The sequence below is a fragment of the Cupressus sempervirens genome, chromosome 8 (assembly GCF_028749045.1).
Source record: "Cupressus sempervirens isolate cs-2001-9-10 chromosome 8, ASM2874904v1, whole genome shotgun sequence".
Classification (NCBI taxonomy): Eukaryota; Viridiplantae; Streptophyta; class Pinopsida; order Cupressales; family Cupressaceae; genus Cupressus; species Cupressus sempervirens.
This window is the reverse complement of record NC_143125.1, coordinates 110,289,103-110,306,634: the sequence shown is the minus strand read 5'-3', so window position 1 is coordinate 110,306,634 and position 17,532 is coordinate 110,289,103.

Genomic DNA, 17,532 nt, shown 5'->3' with positions numbered 1-17,532 from the left:
AAAGTGCATAATAAAGTATTGGTACATGTAGCCCATACTACATGCTTATCCCTCTTCCTTCTAGAGAAGAGACTCTACACTCAAGGGATAGGCCCAACTAACCCCTTCACTCGAAGGCCACTTCTTCCCTCCCAAGGGTGAGTGATGTCCTTCCACACCCATAACATCATATTCACAAAAATCAAATAAAAATAAGGCAATATAAATTCATCCACACCCAAAAATACAATAGGGATAATGAACAACACTCATATGCATATGTAGAAAATTTTTACACATCTTATATTCAGAAAAACAATATAACTTTCCAAAACATGGCATAAGCTTGAATCTTTCTCCAAGCTATGGTAAATGACTTGATTTGAGAAGAGCCCTCTATCCTTCATTCTTACAATCTCCAAAACCAAAATTCTCTAAAACTAGAGAGTGGGTGAATGACAACTCTATTTTCCAATTTTCCTCTAAAAGAAAAACATTCCTAATTTTTCTCCATCATAAAAGAGAACAAAACTTCAACTCCACCTAAATTTCCCTATTTGGTTGGAATTATTAACTCATTGGAGATAAGGTAGGAGTTTTGGGTAAGACTTCTTCCATTTTCGCAATACTTCAGAAATGGAATTTTACAAGTGTTAGAAAAGAGATTTTAACTCTAGTAAAGTCAAAATTAAAGCCCTAACATATAGTACTAACATGTTGGTAACTTAATTTCACTAAAAGAACACTCTAAGACTCAAACAAAGCCCTCAAATGTCATGCCCAAATTTTATTGAACAAGACACACACATACACACATACTTACATAATAATATTCAATTTTAATTCTTGAGAACAATTTAAGAAAATTTAAACTAAAATATATTCATAGTATTGAAAAGTCCTTTCAAATGATACAATCATAATTGGATCAAAACATAAGGCATTTCTCAATTGAATAAAATTTTTCCATTTCTAACTATTGTTCATATATAATACTACCATTATTGAACTAAACATGCTATGACTCTTTTGCAACATTTCATATATATATATATATATATATATATATATTGATGGAGTCAAGACAAACAAAAGAATGGACACAACAGGAAAGGGGAAAATTCTATTAACTATGTAAATATGCTAATACATTCAGTACAGAGAAAATAGACTTCAAAACATGCCCTATGGGTTTATAATAGCATATTATCCTTTTAGTACCTCCTCTCAAACTCCACTCCGAACTACTTTTACAATGCTAGAAATATTCTTAAATAGACCCCGAAGGGTTAAGGATAGAGATAATTTCTCCTTTCAGTACCTCCTCTCAAACTCCACTCCGAACTACTTTTACAATGCCAGAAATATTCTTAAATAGACCTCAAAGGGTTAAGGATTAGGAATACATTCTAGAAAGTGCTAGTTGGCATCCACTGACCAAATAGAAGGCTCCAGAAGTTGCATTAGAAGTTGGCACAAAATTATAAAAATCCATAAATGGTAACCGAACTTCCAGGAGGCATAACTTTTAAATCGTAGCTCTGATTCACGAACCGTTTACATTTTTGGAAAGCTCTCAAAGCTCTCTATAGTCCTATGGACTAGGTTTTCTCATCCCCCATTTTTTGGCCCTGTTCAAGGTCATTTAATGCCCCTAACCTGACTTTGAAACATTCTTAGGATGTCTCCAAAAATTGAAAAATTGTGATAACTTTCAAACCGTGGGGCCTTTTGACCTGATTATTTTTTTGGAATGCTCTAAATTACAATGAAAATAATCTGACCAATTTACACCTTCTAGTTCACCAAAATGATGGCTCAATTACATACTCCTATTTTTTGACATTTACACATATCCCAAGGTGATTAAAAACTCTAACCCAGAACACTAATAGTGGAACTGTGAGAATTGGAACCTTTATTTGACCCAAATGGGTATCCAGAAATGAAAACACATGAAAAAGAAACTAAATCTAAGTACATTTTTTTGGGTGACACATGATTGTCCTTATACCTCTGGATGCTCTTGCATCATATATATGATCCATCTAAAAAATTTATTCAAACATAATTTCCTACTCATAAATAAAATAACCAACCAAGTACATGAATGTAACTAATCATCAAGCATCATAAATAAGTTCTAGCATCATAAATGATTACCATAAAATAAAGTGTCCCATAGTATCAAATAGTCTAAGTAACAATCCAAAATAGTCCAACATATAACAAGGTCTCAAAATATAAAGTATCTACAATGCAAAATATAAAGTATCTAAAATGAAAATAAACTGCTATGATATGCTATGATGGGCTAGGGTGAGGCCTCACAATGGATAGGTTGTTAATACCTCTAAATTAGCTCAAAGTAGTGAATCTCCACAGGGATCACCATTCTCTTATAGTTTCTTTGAAATTGTCCAAAGTCAAGAAAAAAGAAAATGATTAATAAAAAGTGTCATTTTTGACGTTAATATACCTTTTCAGGGTGATTAGGTCAACCATCAACCCCTTGACCTAAAAAGCTATCAACATAAAGTCTAGCATACAACTACAAATTAGCACCAAAATCAAAATAAGCTAGATAGACGTAGTTAAAGAATTTTGTCAACTCAATTAAGTTAAAAGTTAACTTTGGTCAAACCCTAATCATAACATGATTGACTAAGGAAAAAATTAGTAAAATGGATGTAGGATTAGAAAGATATTTTTAAAGATCACTTTTATGTAATTCTCTCAAAAATCAAACTTGGTCAGCCCAAGTCAACAATATAAATATTTTGGTCAAACCATCATAAACACAAGGTCAAACATGGTCAAATTTGGTTGACCTAGGCATAAAAGTATGCCAAAAATGATAGAGAAATTATGAATCAAGAAATCAATTTAGGGTCAACTAAATTCAAATTGAGTCAAAGTTCATTCAAATGGTGGTCAAAATTGGTCAAAACATGTTAAAATAAATATGACAATATTGCTTCAAATTGAATCCTCATTAATCCAATTCAATTTCATATCAAAATTCACATCAATCTAATGACTTCAAATTGAGAATATATCATTTTTGTTTTAAATTTTCTCTCAAGGGGACATGATAACATCAAAATCAATCAAAATCTCACCAGTCAAATTAAGAAATTATAACAAAATTGCTTCATTAAACATCAAGTCATGCTAGTCAACAAATTTAATTAAATTTCAACATTAGGGCATCAACTTCATCGCAAATCATATAAGTTGACATTTTTTTATTGATTTTAAATCATCAATCTTAGAACGAGTAATTTGATCATTCTCATACCAAATTTCTTGATCTTATTAAGTTAGTCAAGGACATGCCAATTTCATCACACCACATAAAATTGATAGTATCTAAAATAGGACACCATCAAAGTGAGTCTAACACCTTAATCATATTTTGCAAGTTACCTCATGAAGAAACTTTTCTCACTGATGTAATGAGCTATTCACTTTATGGGATGAGTCATACTCTATTTTCACAGCTTCTTTTACCTTCTGAAGAAAATTGTCCAAGGTACCTTTATCTATCAAAAGAAAGTGGTTCATCTATTGTATTGAAGTACATTGATTTTTTTTCACATAAATTTACTATATTCTTGTGTACTCTAGACCACTAGATGGAATGCCCTTACTTTTCATGATGTTATAGCAGGACTCTCCATCCTTAGCTCTAGTGTTGCCATTACTAGGATTTTGATATCTACACCTTTAAAGAGAAATGCAAAGCTTGATCTTTATATTTCCTTGTTTTAGGTTTAAGCTTTGTATGACAATTTTGGGGTATGGGTTCAGATTTAAATTTCATTTTTCCTCATTCATCATGATCAATGAGGTTGGTGATGACAAGGAGTGTGAGCACTGTAACAATGCAAAATGTGAGTAGTATATTTGTAAATCATGTTTTGTTGTGTTTTATTGTGCACTATTTTAACATAAGCCCTTTCTTGTTAAATAGTTGTTAACTTTCCATTGCATTTAGCAATGTCATTGGAGGAATTTTGCACTTGAAGTTAAAAATTTCTTCTATGTCATATTAAAATAGGCTCATTGTTTAGGATTTTAATTTTTAAATATTAATGCATAGACTTTTTTGGGGGTCTTATTAGGGTTTATTTTCTGATCAATTTTGAGATTTCCTCCCCCCCCCCCCAAAGCTAATGCTAAATTTCAAATTTGTATATAAGATTTGTTTCAAGTTTAGATTGTCCTTTTATTTTTTTTCTCCAGCATAGAAACAACCATAATTCAAATGTACGGGTGGCATAGTGCTCCTAAGTTAGGTAAGGATTTTTTTTGCGAATCCTTACTTAGGCTATGAAGTTTGATAGTATCTAAGAAATTTCATTTCCTTTGCTAGTCATAATTCACATGATGCATTTATTCTATTTATTTTGATTTTCTCAATATAGTTTATGACTATAATTAGAGTGAATTCTATATATAGTTTATGATATTTCTTTGAGGCATTCTATAAAGTAGTTCACATGCCTTACCTATGATTTAACATATTTCATGCATCCTACACTCTCTCATCTAGCTGATGATGGATTAAAAAGAGTGATCTGAAATGATGATGCTAAAAAAAAAACACAATCAAATCCAAAATGAACTTGCATTACAAATGGATTGGGGAAATCTGATATTGTTAATTTTGCATGCATGTCTATCGGGACAATCACAACTTAAACACACACACATAGACAGACAGATAGAAACACACACACACACGTGTGTGTGTGTGTGTGTGTGTGTGTGTGTGTGTGTGTGTGTGTGTGTGTGTGTGTGTTTAAGTTGTGATTGTCCCGATAGACATGCATGCAAAATTAACAATATCAGATTTCCACAATCCATTTGTAATGCATGTTCATTTTGGATTTGATTATGTTTTTTTTTTAGCATCATCATTTCAGATCACTCTCTGTAATCCATCAGCCAGATGAGAGAGTGCAGGATGTATGAAAAATGTCAAATCATAGGCAAGGCATGTGAACTATTTTATGGAATGCCTCAAAAAAAATTTGACTGAGCATTGGTCAAAATTTTGACCAATGCTTGGTAGTTTTCTACCAACATTTTCAAATTTTGACCAATGCTTGGTAGAAATTGTGCCAACAATTTTGAAAGTTTTTGACCAATGTATTGTTCAAAATTTTGACGAGAAATTTTTTGACCAATTGGTTGGTCCAAATTTTGACCAACCTAGGTCAAAATTTTCACCAATAATAGTTGAAAAATGAGCCCAAATGTACTAGTGACATGATGGTATCCCCCCATATTGAATAATCTCCTGCAAGGATGTCATGAAGACAAAAAAGTATCCAACGCTTACAAATGACATTTCTCCCTTTAGGAAGAAGATACACCAAGTATAGGTGCAAGAATACTTCCCATTGTGGATAGGAAGATGGATGAGGAATCCATATATAGTATGGTATGGATATTGCCTCTAAAGTCTGCTCATATGTTGACAAGTCTTTGATGAATGTAGATGCCACAAGACAATCTGGTGGATGCCCAAAAGAAGGTGGCAAACAAGGTAACATGTCCATGTATGAAAGTGAATTTAAACTCCAAAGATAAGGAATCATCATTATGGGAAGATATGGGAAGAAAAGAAATGTAGCCTCCCCTCGATGATGAATGCACACCCATAAAAGAAACTCCTTAATGACTTAAGAAGCTGCACCATGAAAACTGAATGATGTTCCTCCTTGTAGGAAGAAGTGGTGCCATAGGTGTAGTAAAGAATGCTCCCCAACTAGTAGGAAGAATCCTCAAAAGATATGATATATGAGGAAACTAGAATACAATCTTTAAAGACTGATATGTCTCCTTTGAAGTAAAAGAGTGCTCCTCTAACTATTGAAAAGAAGTATCTACAATCATGTTAGTCTCAAAAGAAAGATAAAGTGGTTGAGGGTTAGAGTGTTCCCCCGCAACAAGTGAAGAAGAATTCTCCTCAACAAAGAGAAGATGGATGTCATCAATAATGTCTCCCACATCTTCAATGTAAGACTTCACAAACAACAATATAATGTCTGGAAGAAAGTCATCCCATGAAGCTGAAATAGGAAGACATGGTGTTTCCTACTACACTAAATCAGGAGCATTTGTGGCTAGAACTAGATCACTAGAAGCAACAAGAGCATCAGAAGGTATGATCTCAATTGGAGTTGTAGGTACCACAACTGGAGTTACTAGAGGTAGAATGTCCCCTAGTCATGGAGGGACTCATGGATCTCCATATGCTTCCCAAAGACACATCCAAACCTCATGAGGACTACTTGCCTTACTAAGAGGAGCAAAAGATTCCTTACTCATACTGTTATACATAAAGTGAAGCAGAAGAGAAAGATGTCCTAAATTAGTAATAGGTGGAAATATCTTTGAATATAGATAAGGAAACACTTTATTATGTTCTCTTAGATGATCAATCTTCAAAGCACTCCATTTCTGATAGTTCCTTTTCATCAATTTGAATCTTAAACCAAAGTGACACTTTTGACATGACCCCATGAGATCAAATAATGTATGCACCCCCAAAATGTGAAAAAAGAAATCAAAGAAACCCCCCCTAATGCATGATTTGGCACTTTATATTTAGTGCGATTAAAATGAGCCACTTTTCCAAATGAACCAAAGTGGACTTCTAATTTTGATGATTACAACAACAAATATGAAGTTATATCAGACTCAACTAGATAAGACACAAGACCTCTCAAGGATCTAATTAATTACAAGTGCTAATAGGCCAAAATGAGACCAAAATTGACAAGTACTATGTCTACTAAGAATTACTCCAAACGAAAACTAGATCTGGAAAGTAGAAAAAAAATCATGCACTCTAAAACAAATAACACCTAAATATGTGTCCAGATGGGCTCGAATGAAGCCTCTAAAGTTGTAAAAATTGGGAATTACAATTTTCAAAAAAAATCAAGAATAAAGATCTTAAACAACTTGTACCAATGTGTAGATCATAGAATTCTACCCCAAATTTTTTTTAAAAATTGCTTGAAAAAAGGAGTCCATATGAGGGAGATATCACTATTTGAAAATCACCTCTATAATTATTTTTCCTGAATCACCACTTTGCAACTTCAAAAATCAATTGACTCTAGATTTCACCTTAGATGTCCAATTTTGATGAAAAAAAAGTCAATTTGGGATTTTTTTGACCTTTTGAATGTGATACCAACATCTGATTTGCACCAACAAACTCCAGTCTTGACCTAAAAAAAATCTCTCCAATGGCTATGCAATGAAACTCCTATGGCTCTGATACCATGTAATAATTTTCCTTAGGAAAAAATAACACCAAGATCAAGAAACTCAAATGGTAGCACAATATGGACCAATAATGGATGATTAGAATAATAATAATGACAATATCATATGTGTAATGCACACTAGAAGTGCCTATATATAAAGGCATCTAGAATGACTAGGAGTTAGCAAAGTGATAAGCCTCACAACTAAGCACATGTCTACCAAGAGTGGATTATCCTCCATTGAGCATAGAAGTTAGTGCAATGATGAGAGGATAAGCTTACATAGCTATATCTCATAAAGATATGTTGTAGACACCATGTTCTCAATTGGAGTATGAACAACTATGTTGTCTACATCACAACTTAGATGAATATGCAAACTCTTATATTTTCAACAAGACAACTCATCTAACTATGCATACTCCTAGGTGTCTATATGATAAATAATATAAAAATGCATTATCCTAAGTAAACTTAAGTAAAGTGTAATAATAATTAATTATTTACACTAACAAATATCATCGATGACTAGAATAGGAAACTTATCTTTAATGGTGTACTTGTTGAGCACTCTATAATCTGAACACATGTGCCAAGTTTCATCCTTCTTATGCACCATCACAATAGGTGAGGAGTAAGAACTTTAGCTATTTTTGATAATTCTTGCCTCTAGCATTTCCTCAACAAAAAAATTCTATCTCACTTTTATGCATGTGTTGGTACCTAGGAGGCCTAATGTTTGGTGGCTGGCTCCATGGAACTAGTTGAATGACATGGTCATGATCCCTCTTAGGAGGAAGTCCTTTAGGCATATCTCCAAGAATCACTAAGTGACAATTAATGATTGCTTGTAAATTTGGATGAGTAAGAGCATTATATTAAGAGACTTCTAATGAACATAGCTGGGCCACAAATCCATTTGTTCCTTTATTAATAAACTTTTTCATTTGATGAGAGTTTACCATCTATGGGGATTTTTCCTTCAATCTCGTTAGCTCCACTACCTTTCCTTTTGATTGAAACCACATGAATAGTTTTTTGAAGTTCATCTCAATTATTTCCAATGTAGTAAGCCATTGCACTCCCAAAAAAAATCCACCTCACCCATGGATATCGCATGCATTGGGGTATAATTTTGATAATCTCCCATGGATAATTTGATGCTATGCCACTTCCCTGACAACTAATTGTGCCCCTATTTGCAATCAAAACCTAAAACTCTAGGGCTGGATATATAAAACAATTTAGAAGATTTTCCAAGATTTTATTGATGAAATTTTGAGTGCTACCTTAGTTTATCAACATTGTTACTTTCTACTTCTTTAAGAAACCCACTACCTTGAGAGTTTATGGTGCACTAAAACCTAAAAGTGCATGACAATAAATGATCGGTTGAGAATCATGTGATTCCTCATCTAACTCCCTATCCTTCTCTAATATGGATTCATCCTCTTCTTCCTCACTTGGATCTTCAATATAGAATAATTTCTTTTCACTACATTTATTTCCTCGACTATATTTTCTATCACAATTGAAATACAATCCTTTTGCTCTTTTCTCCTCAATTTTTTGTGGAGTTAACTTAGTAGGTTGAGGAAGAGAAGGTGTTGAATATAATTTTTCTCTTGTCACATTAGCCCCTTTCTTTCTAGGAATCAAGAACTTCTTCTCTACTTGGCATGCCAATATAAAAGACTCATTTATTGAGCTGGGACAAAATATGCATACCTTGTGTTGAATGTGATCCTTGAGACCACCCAAGAATAAATCATTCAAGTTCTTCTCTATAATTGTATCCACTCTTAAGGATAGATTTTGGAATTTTTAAATATAATTCTTAACTGATCCTATTTTTTGAAGCTTAGCAAGTTGACTAAAGAAGTCTTTTGTCACCCTATTGCTATATTGTGCTTGGAGTTCTTCTCTAAAAATTTACCATGATATGGTGAGACCCTTTTTCCTCCTATTAGTACAAAGCCAACGATACCAAATTAACTGATCTAGTTCTAGCTATAAGGCAGCTACAATGTTCTCACTATTAGGATTGATTTGAAATACTAATACTTTCAAGATAAATGTTAGGTTTAAATACTAACAATTATAGATATATTATTCTTGCCATAGTTCTGGCCATTATCTCATTCTTATCTAGCCATTTATACAAGGTTACTCATCTCTTGCACTAGTATGATAGCCATTTATATGAGGATCTCACTTCTTGCATTGCCACTATAAGATTTCATCAATCCCCATCTTAGCCATTTATATAAAGACGACTCCTGACTCTATACTGGCACTAAGCTATTTATATAGGTGAGCAATGTCCTTATATTGGCACTATGGGTTCTTAATCACTTTGTAAGAAATATATGTACTAAATAATTAATTAACTCATATTCATAAATATAAATAAATTCGTAAACATACTTAAATAAATATAATCTATAATCATACCTTTCTTACCTTTTTTCTTGGTCTACATGGCTCTATCCTTAGTCAACCCTTTAATGAATTATTCCTTCTAGATTATCTCAACTCTATATTTACTTTCCACAAACTCTTCATTTTCTAATTATAAGGAAATGAAAAAATATACTTTTTCATTTTTTCTTTTCCAAGAGTCAAAACCTTTCATAATACAAATCCTTTGAAAAGTCACAACACTTCATAGTTATAATCCTTTTGAAAAGTCACAACATTGCATAACTAAAATCCTTTGGAAAAGTTCCAATACTTTATAATCAAAATATTTTTGAAGAGTCACAACTGTTCATAATTATGACCCTTTCAAAAGGTTCGCATCCTTTAAATATCATTGATACCTTTTCAAAAAGTCACTTATTTTTTCCATATTAATTTCTTCTTCCATTTTCCATTTTTGAACTCCTCTCCTCTTCTCTTCCTTTTTTTCCCCTCTAAAATAAACTCTCCTCCCTTTTATATCTTAATTTTAAGGAGTCATATCTATTTGCTAAACTTCCCTTGACATTCTATTAGATTTAGTTAATTTATATTATTCTATGTTATATTATTTATTTACTTACTTATTTGTGTTTATTTTATTCATTATTAAATTCTATTTAGAAAGTTAACATACTTTCTACAATATTATCTCTTGTATTTAATTTTATTTCTTTCTTTACTCATTAAAAATTGATTATTTAAAATATCATACTAAATATTGTTTTATCAATAATATAGGTTAAATAATTATTATTTCGTTATTTTATATTTTAGTATTAGTTTTAATATAACTTTATTATTTATTTAATATTATTATATCATCTAATTATTATTAAAATTCTATCTTAAAATGAGGCTATGACAGTCCACCCTTCCTCAAATTGCTTGTCCTCAAGTAATTAGATAATTTCTTTTGTTGAGTTGAAATGTATATTTCATTTAGTCCAAATTATTAGGTTTATATCATGGATATGTTTGAATCCTTTCTAATAGTTATTAACTTTCTACATTAGTCTTTTATATAAATTATTTTTTCTAGCTCCTCTTTAACCCTATAAAATGGCAAGATCATGCTCTGATACCACTGTAATGTCCTCGCTATAAGGTTCCATCAATCCCCATCTTAGCCATTTATATAAAGACAACTTCTGACTCTATACTAGCACGAAGCCATTTATATAGGTGAGCAATGTCCTTATACTAGCACTATGAATTCTTAATCATTTTGTAAGAAATATATATACTAAATAATTAATTAACTTATATTCATAAAAATAAATAAATTCATAAACATAATTAAATAAATATAATCTATAAACATACATCTCTTACCTTCTTCTTTTCTTGGTCTATGTGGCTCTATCCTTAGTTGGCCCTTCAATGAATTATTCCTTCTAGATTATCTCAACTCTATATTTACTTTCCAAAAACTCTTCATTTTCTAATTATAAAGAAAGAAAAAAATACATTTTTCCATTTCTTCTTTTCCAATAATCACAACCTTTCATAATACAAATCTTTTGAAAGGTCACAACACTTCATAGTTATAACCCATTCAAAAAGTCACAACACTTCATAACTAAAATCTTTTGGAAAAGTCCCAATACTTTATAATCAAAATATTTTTGAAGAGTTCCAACTATTCATAATTATGACCCTTTCAAAAGGTTCACATCCTTTCAATATCATTGATATCTTTTTAGAAAGTCACTTATTTTCTTCATATTACTTTCCTCTTTCATTTTTTTTTGGAACTCCTCTCCTCTTCTCTTCCTCCCACCACCACCCCCCCCCAAATAGACTCTCCTCCCTTTTATATCTTAATTTGAAGGATTCATGTCTATTTGTTAAACATCTCTTGACTTTTCATTAAATTTAGTTAATTTATATTATTCTATGTTATATTATTTATTTACTTACTTATTTTATTTATTACTAAATTCTATTTAGAAAGTTAACATACTTTCTACAATATTGCCTCTTGTATTTAATTTTCTTTCTTTCTTTACTCATTAAAATTTTATTATTATTTTTAATTATTTAAATATCATACTAAATATTATTTTATTAATAATATAGATTAAATAATTATTGTTTCCTTTTTCTATATTTTAGTATTAGTTTTAATATAACTTTATTATTTATTTTATAACATTGTATTATCTACTTATTATTAAAATTCTATCTTAAAATGGGGATATGATTTATCCATGTTAGAGGATCCTTTCTATCAAATTTGTGCATATCCACCTTTGGAAAAAAATTCCTAGATCCTGTAGGAGTATTAAAATTTGTGTCATTATTAGTTGACTTGAAGATTTCACCTTGATTGCTTGAGAGCTCCTTCCTTGTTTCATTCATATAAGTGCTTAACATGCTTCGTATATTTGATATATCTCCTCGTAGGTCACACATATCCCTCTTAACCTTTTCCTTGAACTAACTTAGTTCCTCATTAGGATTACTATCCTCTGTTGTTTCCCAATCTTGATAAGAGGATTTTCCTAGTGTGGTTACATTCTTTTTGCCTCTTGTTGAAGGCCTTGTCATGATAGAAACCAATATTTTTGAAATAATCAGACAAATGAAATGTAAATTCTCTAATTTTTTATTTATTTTTTACTGTAACTTACTACGGCCAAGATACCCTTACTTGGAAAAAAATCCAATTTTTAATAGCAAATTTGCTCCCTTGAGAGTGAATTTTCCTAATTTTGCAATATCTTTCTTATTTTTTCTTCAATTTCTCCAAGCTTTGAAATTTTGGCTCCTCTAATATGTATTCAAAAACCCAATACAAATTATACTCCAATTCGATAGGATGTGAGAGATATGAAGATCTTAATAAAATGTGTAGAAATAGTAATTTTGCAATAATTTTCTCAAATTTGCTCCAATTCCTCTGAAATTTGGATTATATCTTCGTTAATATGGTCTTCAAAAACCCTTTAAAAATATTTGAAAATTCACTAAAATTTGAAAGTTATGCTCTTCCCAAAATCGCCCCAATGTTAAGAAAAAATCTTGCCTCTATAGTACCAAGATCATGATTTGATACCACTTGTAATGAATTAGCTTGCATAATTGAAGAAATAATATGAAATATTATATAAATACTTGATAATAACTGAGAATAATAGGCCACTTTGAGGGGGCAACCTTCAAATATCTCCAATGAGAACACACTTCACAGTATGATCTTGAAATAAGACTCATAGCTTGCTATATATACCTAATTTATGCTTAGGTTGAATAGACACAACCCTACATAACACCTAGGCCAACCTACCTACCTAAATAATAATATAATAATGATAACATGACTTAATTAAGGATTCAGATAGCCACAAGTTGACTATTCATTACCCTATATACATCAATATTAAGGGTGTAGCATACTAATAAGATCAAACTTCTTGTTACATCCTAAACATTGTGAATAGTATTTGAAATCCTTTAATCAAGGTTGACCTAATAGTTTGTGTAAATTTTTTAACTGGGTGACATTCTAATGGAATATCCTAAAGTCCTCTAACAAGGCCACTCCTAACTGAGTGATTAAATCCTTTAACAAGGTCACATTTAATAGTGTGTATTGTAACCTTTAACAGGATTGGCTCCCTAACATGGCTCACTTTAGATGAGTGAAAATTGGTGACACGTTGCTAGTGGTTTTTTCCAAATTGGGTTTCCATGTAAAATCCTAGTGTCAATTGTGTGAATGTTATTGTGATGAATTATTATTTTAAGTTTACATTCTACAAGTATGTTATTTTTAAGAATAGTAGACAACCAGTTAATGTTACTAATAGTTTACAATATAGGCAAAGTAATGGAATGATAAGATCTGAAATTAGTTTAAGTGTTTGCTTGTTCAATTGGTGCATTTGGAACTTGGATAATTGATTCCCCCCACCCTCCCCTCTAAGTTATTCTAAATATTCTAACAATTGGTATCAGAGCATTGGTCCTTGTATAGAAGAGTTTGAAGGTAGTCAAAGCTAAAGATCATGGCATACAAGAGGGAGGTACCAAAGTTTATCAAAGATAACTTTCTTACATGGTACAAGTTGATGAGATTACATATAGCCAGTATTAGTGATGCTACATTAGAGTTTATGGATAGTGTATATGTGGACATAACAACAATCCCTCTCACTACCCAACAACTAAAAGAAAAGAAAGAACATAATGAGTCAATGTTGGCAATTGCTTCAGCCCTAAGCTATGCTTAGTTTGATGACTTAGAGGAACAAAATAATTGAAAGGAAATGTGGGATAAATTGAAGGCTATCTATGGAGGATATGATAATGTCTTGACAGCTAAATCAAAAAGCTTGAAAGGTAAGTTTGATGAGATGAAAATGACAGAAGGTGAGAACACAGTACAACATTGAACAAGAATTAAATAAGTTGTCAAGGCTATTAGAGGAGCTAATGGAAATATTGAAGATTAAAGAATAATAAAAAAGGTATCAAGAACTCTACTTCCTATTTATGCTATTAGATTTTGTAATACAAGAGCTAAGATGTACACTAGGTAGTAACATAACTCTAGTAGGTGTGATTGGTAGGCTTACTACTTTTGAGATATTAAATTTTGATAATTAGACTCCTAGTACTATTGAATATGCTTTTAATCACAATTGGTTCTTTTCAAGAAAGGAAAAGTAAAACATGTGAAAAATAGCAGTGATATTTTTGATGATGAAATTGAGGCAATTGAGGCAATGGTAGCTAGGAGATTTAGAAGAGGCAAAGGAAAATACAAAGGTAAACTTCCTATAATCTATTTTTCATACAACAAGGTTGGTCATATTACTATAAGGTGTCTTGATAGAAAAGACAAGGATGAGAGAAAGTACAAAGGAAGAAGAGATGACCAAGACTTCAAGAAGTACAATTAAGAAATCTTATTATATTTCTTAAGAAGAAATTGATAATGAGTCTGAAAGTAATGATGAAGATGAGAAAACTAATTTAATTTTTTATGTGAACAAAAGTGATAGATGGATAATTGATAATGGTTACTCTAATCACATGACAAGTGATAGAAGTAAATTTGAGGACATTGGACCATACAAAGGTGGTTGTGTAAAATTTGGTAATGATGTTCCATGTCTTGTGAAAAGTAAAGGGACAATTCAAATAATTGATAAAATCAAATGTAACAATATTTACTAGGTTGAAGGACTTAAGTACAATCTATTGAGTGTTTCACAATTAAAAAAATTAGATTACAGAGTTGAATTCCATCACAAAAAGGCCAAAATATTTGATGTTGATTGTAAACTAATTGGAAGGAGTGACCAAACAAGAGGTAACTTGTTCTACCTAGATTTATCTAATGAGACATGCTTGTTTGCATAATATGAAGATATTTAGTTATGGCACAAAAGGTTATGTCATTTAAACTTTGACAAGTTTGTTAGCATTAGTAAATTGAAAAGAGTAAGAGGCTTGCCAAAACTAAAGAAACCTAACAATGCTATGTGTAAACAATGTCAATTGGAAAAAATGACAAAGTCTAGTTTCAAGAGCTAAACATATTCATCTGATGACATTTTGAAATTGGTTCATACTAACTCATGTGGATGATTACTCTAGAATGATGACTATGATATTTCTTAAAGAAAATTTGATGCTTTTTAGCTATTTAAATGGTATTTGGCTAGAGTTGAAAAGGAAATAGGGAAGAGTCTGAAGTGCTTGATGTTTGATAGAGGTGGTGAATTCATTTCCAATGAGCTCAACATGTTTTGAAATAATAGAGAAATCAAAAGACATGTGTCTACACCTAGGACCCCTCTTCATACTAGAATAGCTAAAAGGAGAAATAGATCAATCATGGATTGTACTAGAACCCTAATGATGGAGAAGAATGTGTCACAAAAATAATGGACAGAAGCTATAAGTATAGTTGTTTATACTTTGAATAGAGTGCAAGTCAACAAAGGTACAAATACTACACTTTTTGAATTATGGTATGGTTATGCACCTAATGTAAAATATTTCAAATTATTTAGAAGAAAATGTTACATACTTAAAGATAAAAGGAAAGGAAAACTTGATGCTAAAAGTGATGAAGGCATATTCCTAGGATATTCCACCAAGAGTAAAGCTCATAAGTGTTTGAATTCTAACACTAACAAAGTTGTGGGAAGTGCAAATGTGAAAGTTGATGAATACATAGAGAAAAATGAAGTTGAATGTAAGATAGAACCTAAATATTATAGTTCATTCATATATATGAATGAAAGTGCTCCAGGAACTCTATCTGAACAAGAAATTAAAGTTACAAATTCTCAATAGATTGGAAATGTTGAGCTACAATAGCTAGTTGTCAAGTAGCAGAATGCAGATGTCAAGCAACAAATAGATGATGTCAAGTCACATATAGAGGAAGCCAAAAAATAGGAAGACAATGCCAAGCATACAAAACTTGAACTAGAACCTGAATAAGAAAGAGATGATGGATTTGAAACTATTGTTCAAGATGAACTTGTTGAAGAATAGAGAAGGAAAGATCATTTGTTAGCAAAAAGTGTGAGAAGACATCATGCACCTAAAAAAATCATTGGAGGTAAAGAGTTTGGTGTTATGACAAGAAAAAGACTCAGAAGTGATACATGCTTATTTTGTGAGTTTGAGCCTAAATTTGTGAAATATGCTTTGGAGAATGAAGATTGGATACAAGATATGAATGAAGAAATTGAAAAGGTTGAAAAGAACAAAACATGGTCTCTAGTACCTAGACCTAAAGACAAAAATGTTATTGGAAAAAAGTGGGTATTTAGAAACAAGTTGAATGAGAAAGCTGGAGTTACAAGGAATAAAACTAGATTGGTATGCAAAGGATATGCACAAGAGGAAGGTACTAACTATGGGGAAACATTTTCCCCTATAGCAAGATTAGGAGTTAGAACTCTACTTGCATATTCTACTTATAAATGATTCTAGGTATATCAAATGGATGTCAAATTTGCATTTCTAAATGGAATACTAAAAGAAGAAGTATACATAGAAGAGCTTGAAGGATTTGTGGACCCTAACAAGAAGAATATGGTATGCAAGCTGCACAAATATTTATATGGTTTGAAACAAGCCCCAAGAGCATGGTATGAAAGAATGCATAATTATTTGGTAAAGATTGGTTTTGCAAGGACAAATAATAACAACAATCAATGTTTGAGGGTTGGAAAGAAGAATGAGGTATTTTTATCTAGAATTTTTTTTGATGATATCAAATTTGGAGGAAAGGAAGTATTATGCAAAATTTCACTAATAAAATGAAGAAGGAATTTGAAATATAAATGTTTGGTGAGATTAAATTCTTTGTTGGTTTACAAGTATAAAAAATGAAGCAAGGTATCTTCATTACTCATTCTAAATATATCAAGGAGATATTGAAAACTTTTGGGATGGAAGATTCTAAACTAGTGGGTACACCTATGATTACTAGACACAAACTATCTAAGAATGACAATTATACTAATTTGAACTAGACACAATATAGATCAATGATTGGTAAACTAAAATATGTTGTTCATAGTAGACCAAATATTGCATTAGTTGTTGGAATAGTTGCTAGATTTTTAGAAAGTCCTAAGGACAAACACATGATGGTAGTAAAGAGAATATCGAGATGTCTGAAAGAAACATAAGACTATGGATTATATTACAAGAAGAGTGATAAGTTTGAACTAAAGGTATTTATTGATTCTAATTGGGTAGGACATGTTGCAACAAAAAGAGCATAAACATTCTTTTTAAGAAAGGGACTAGTTTCATGGACAAG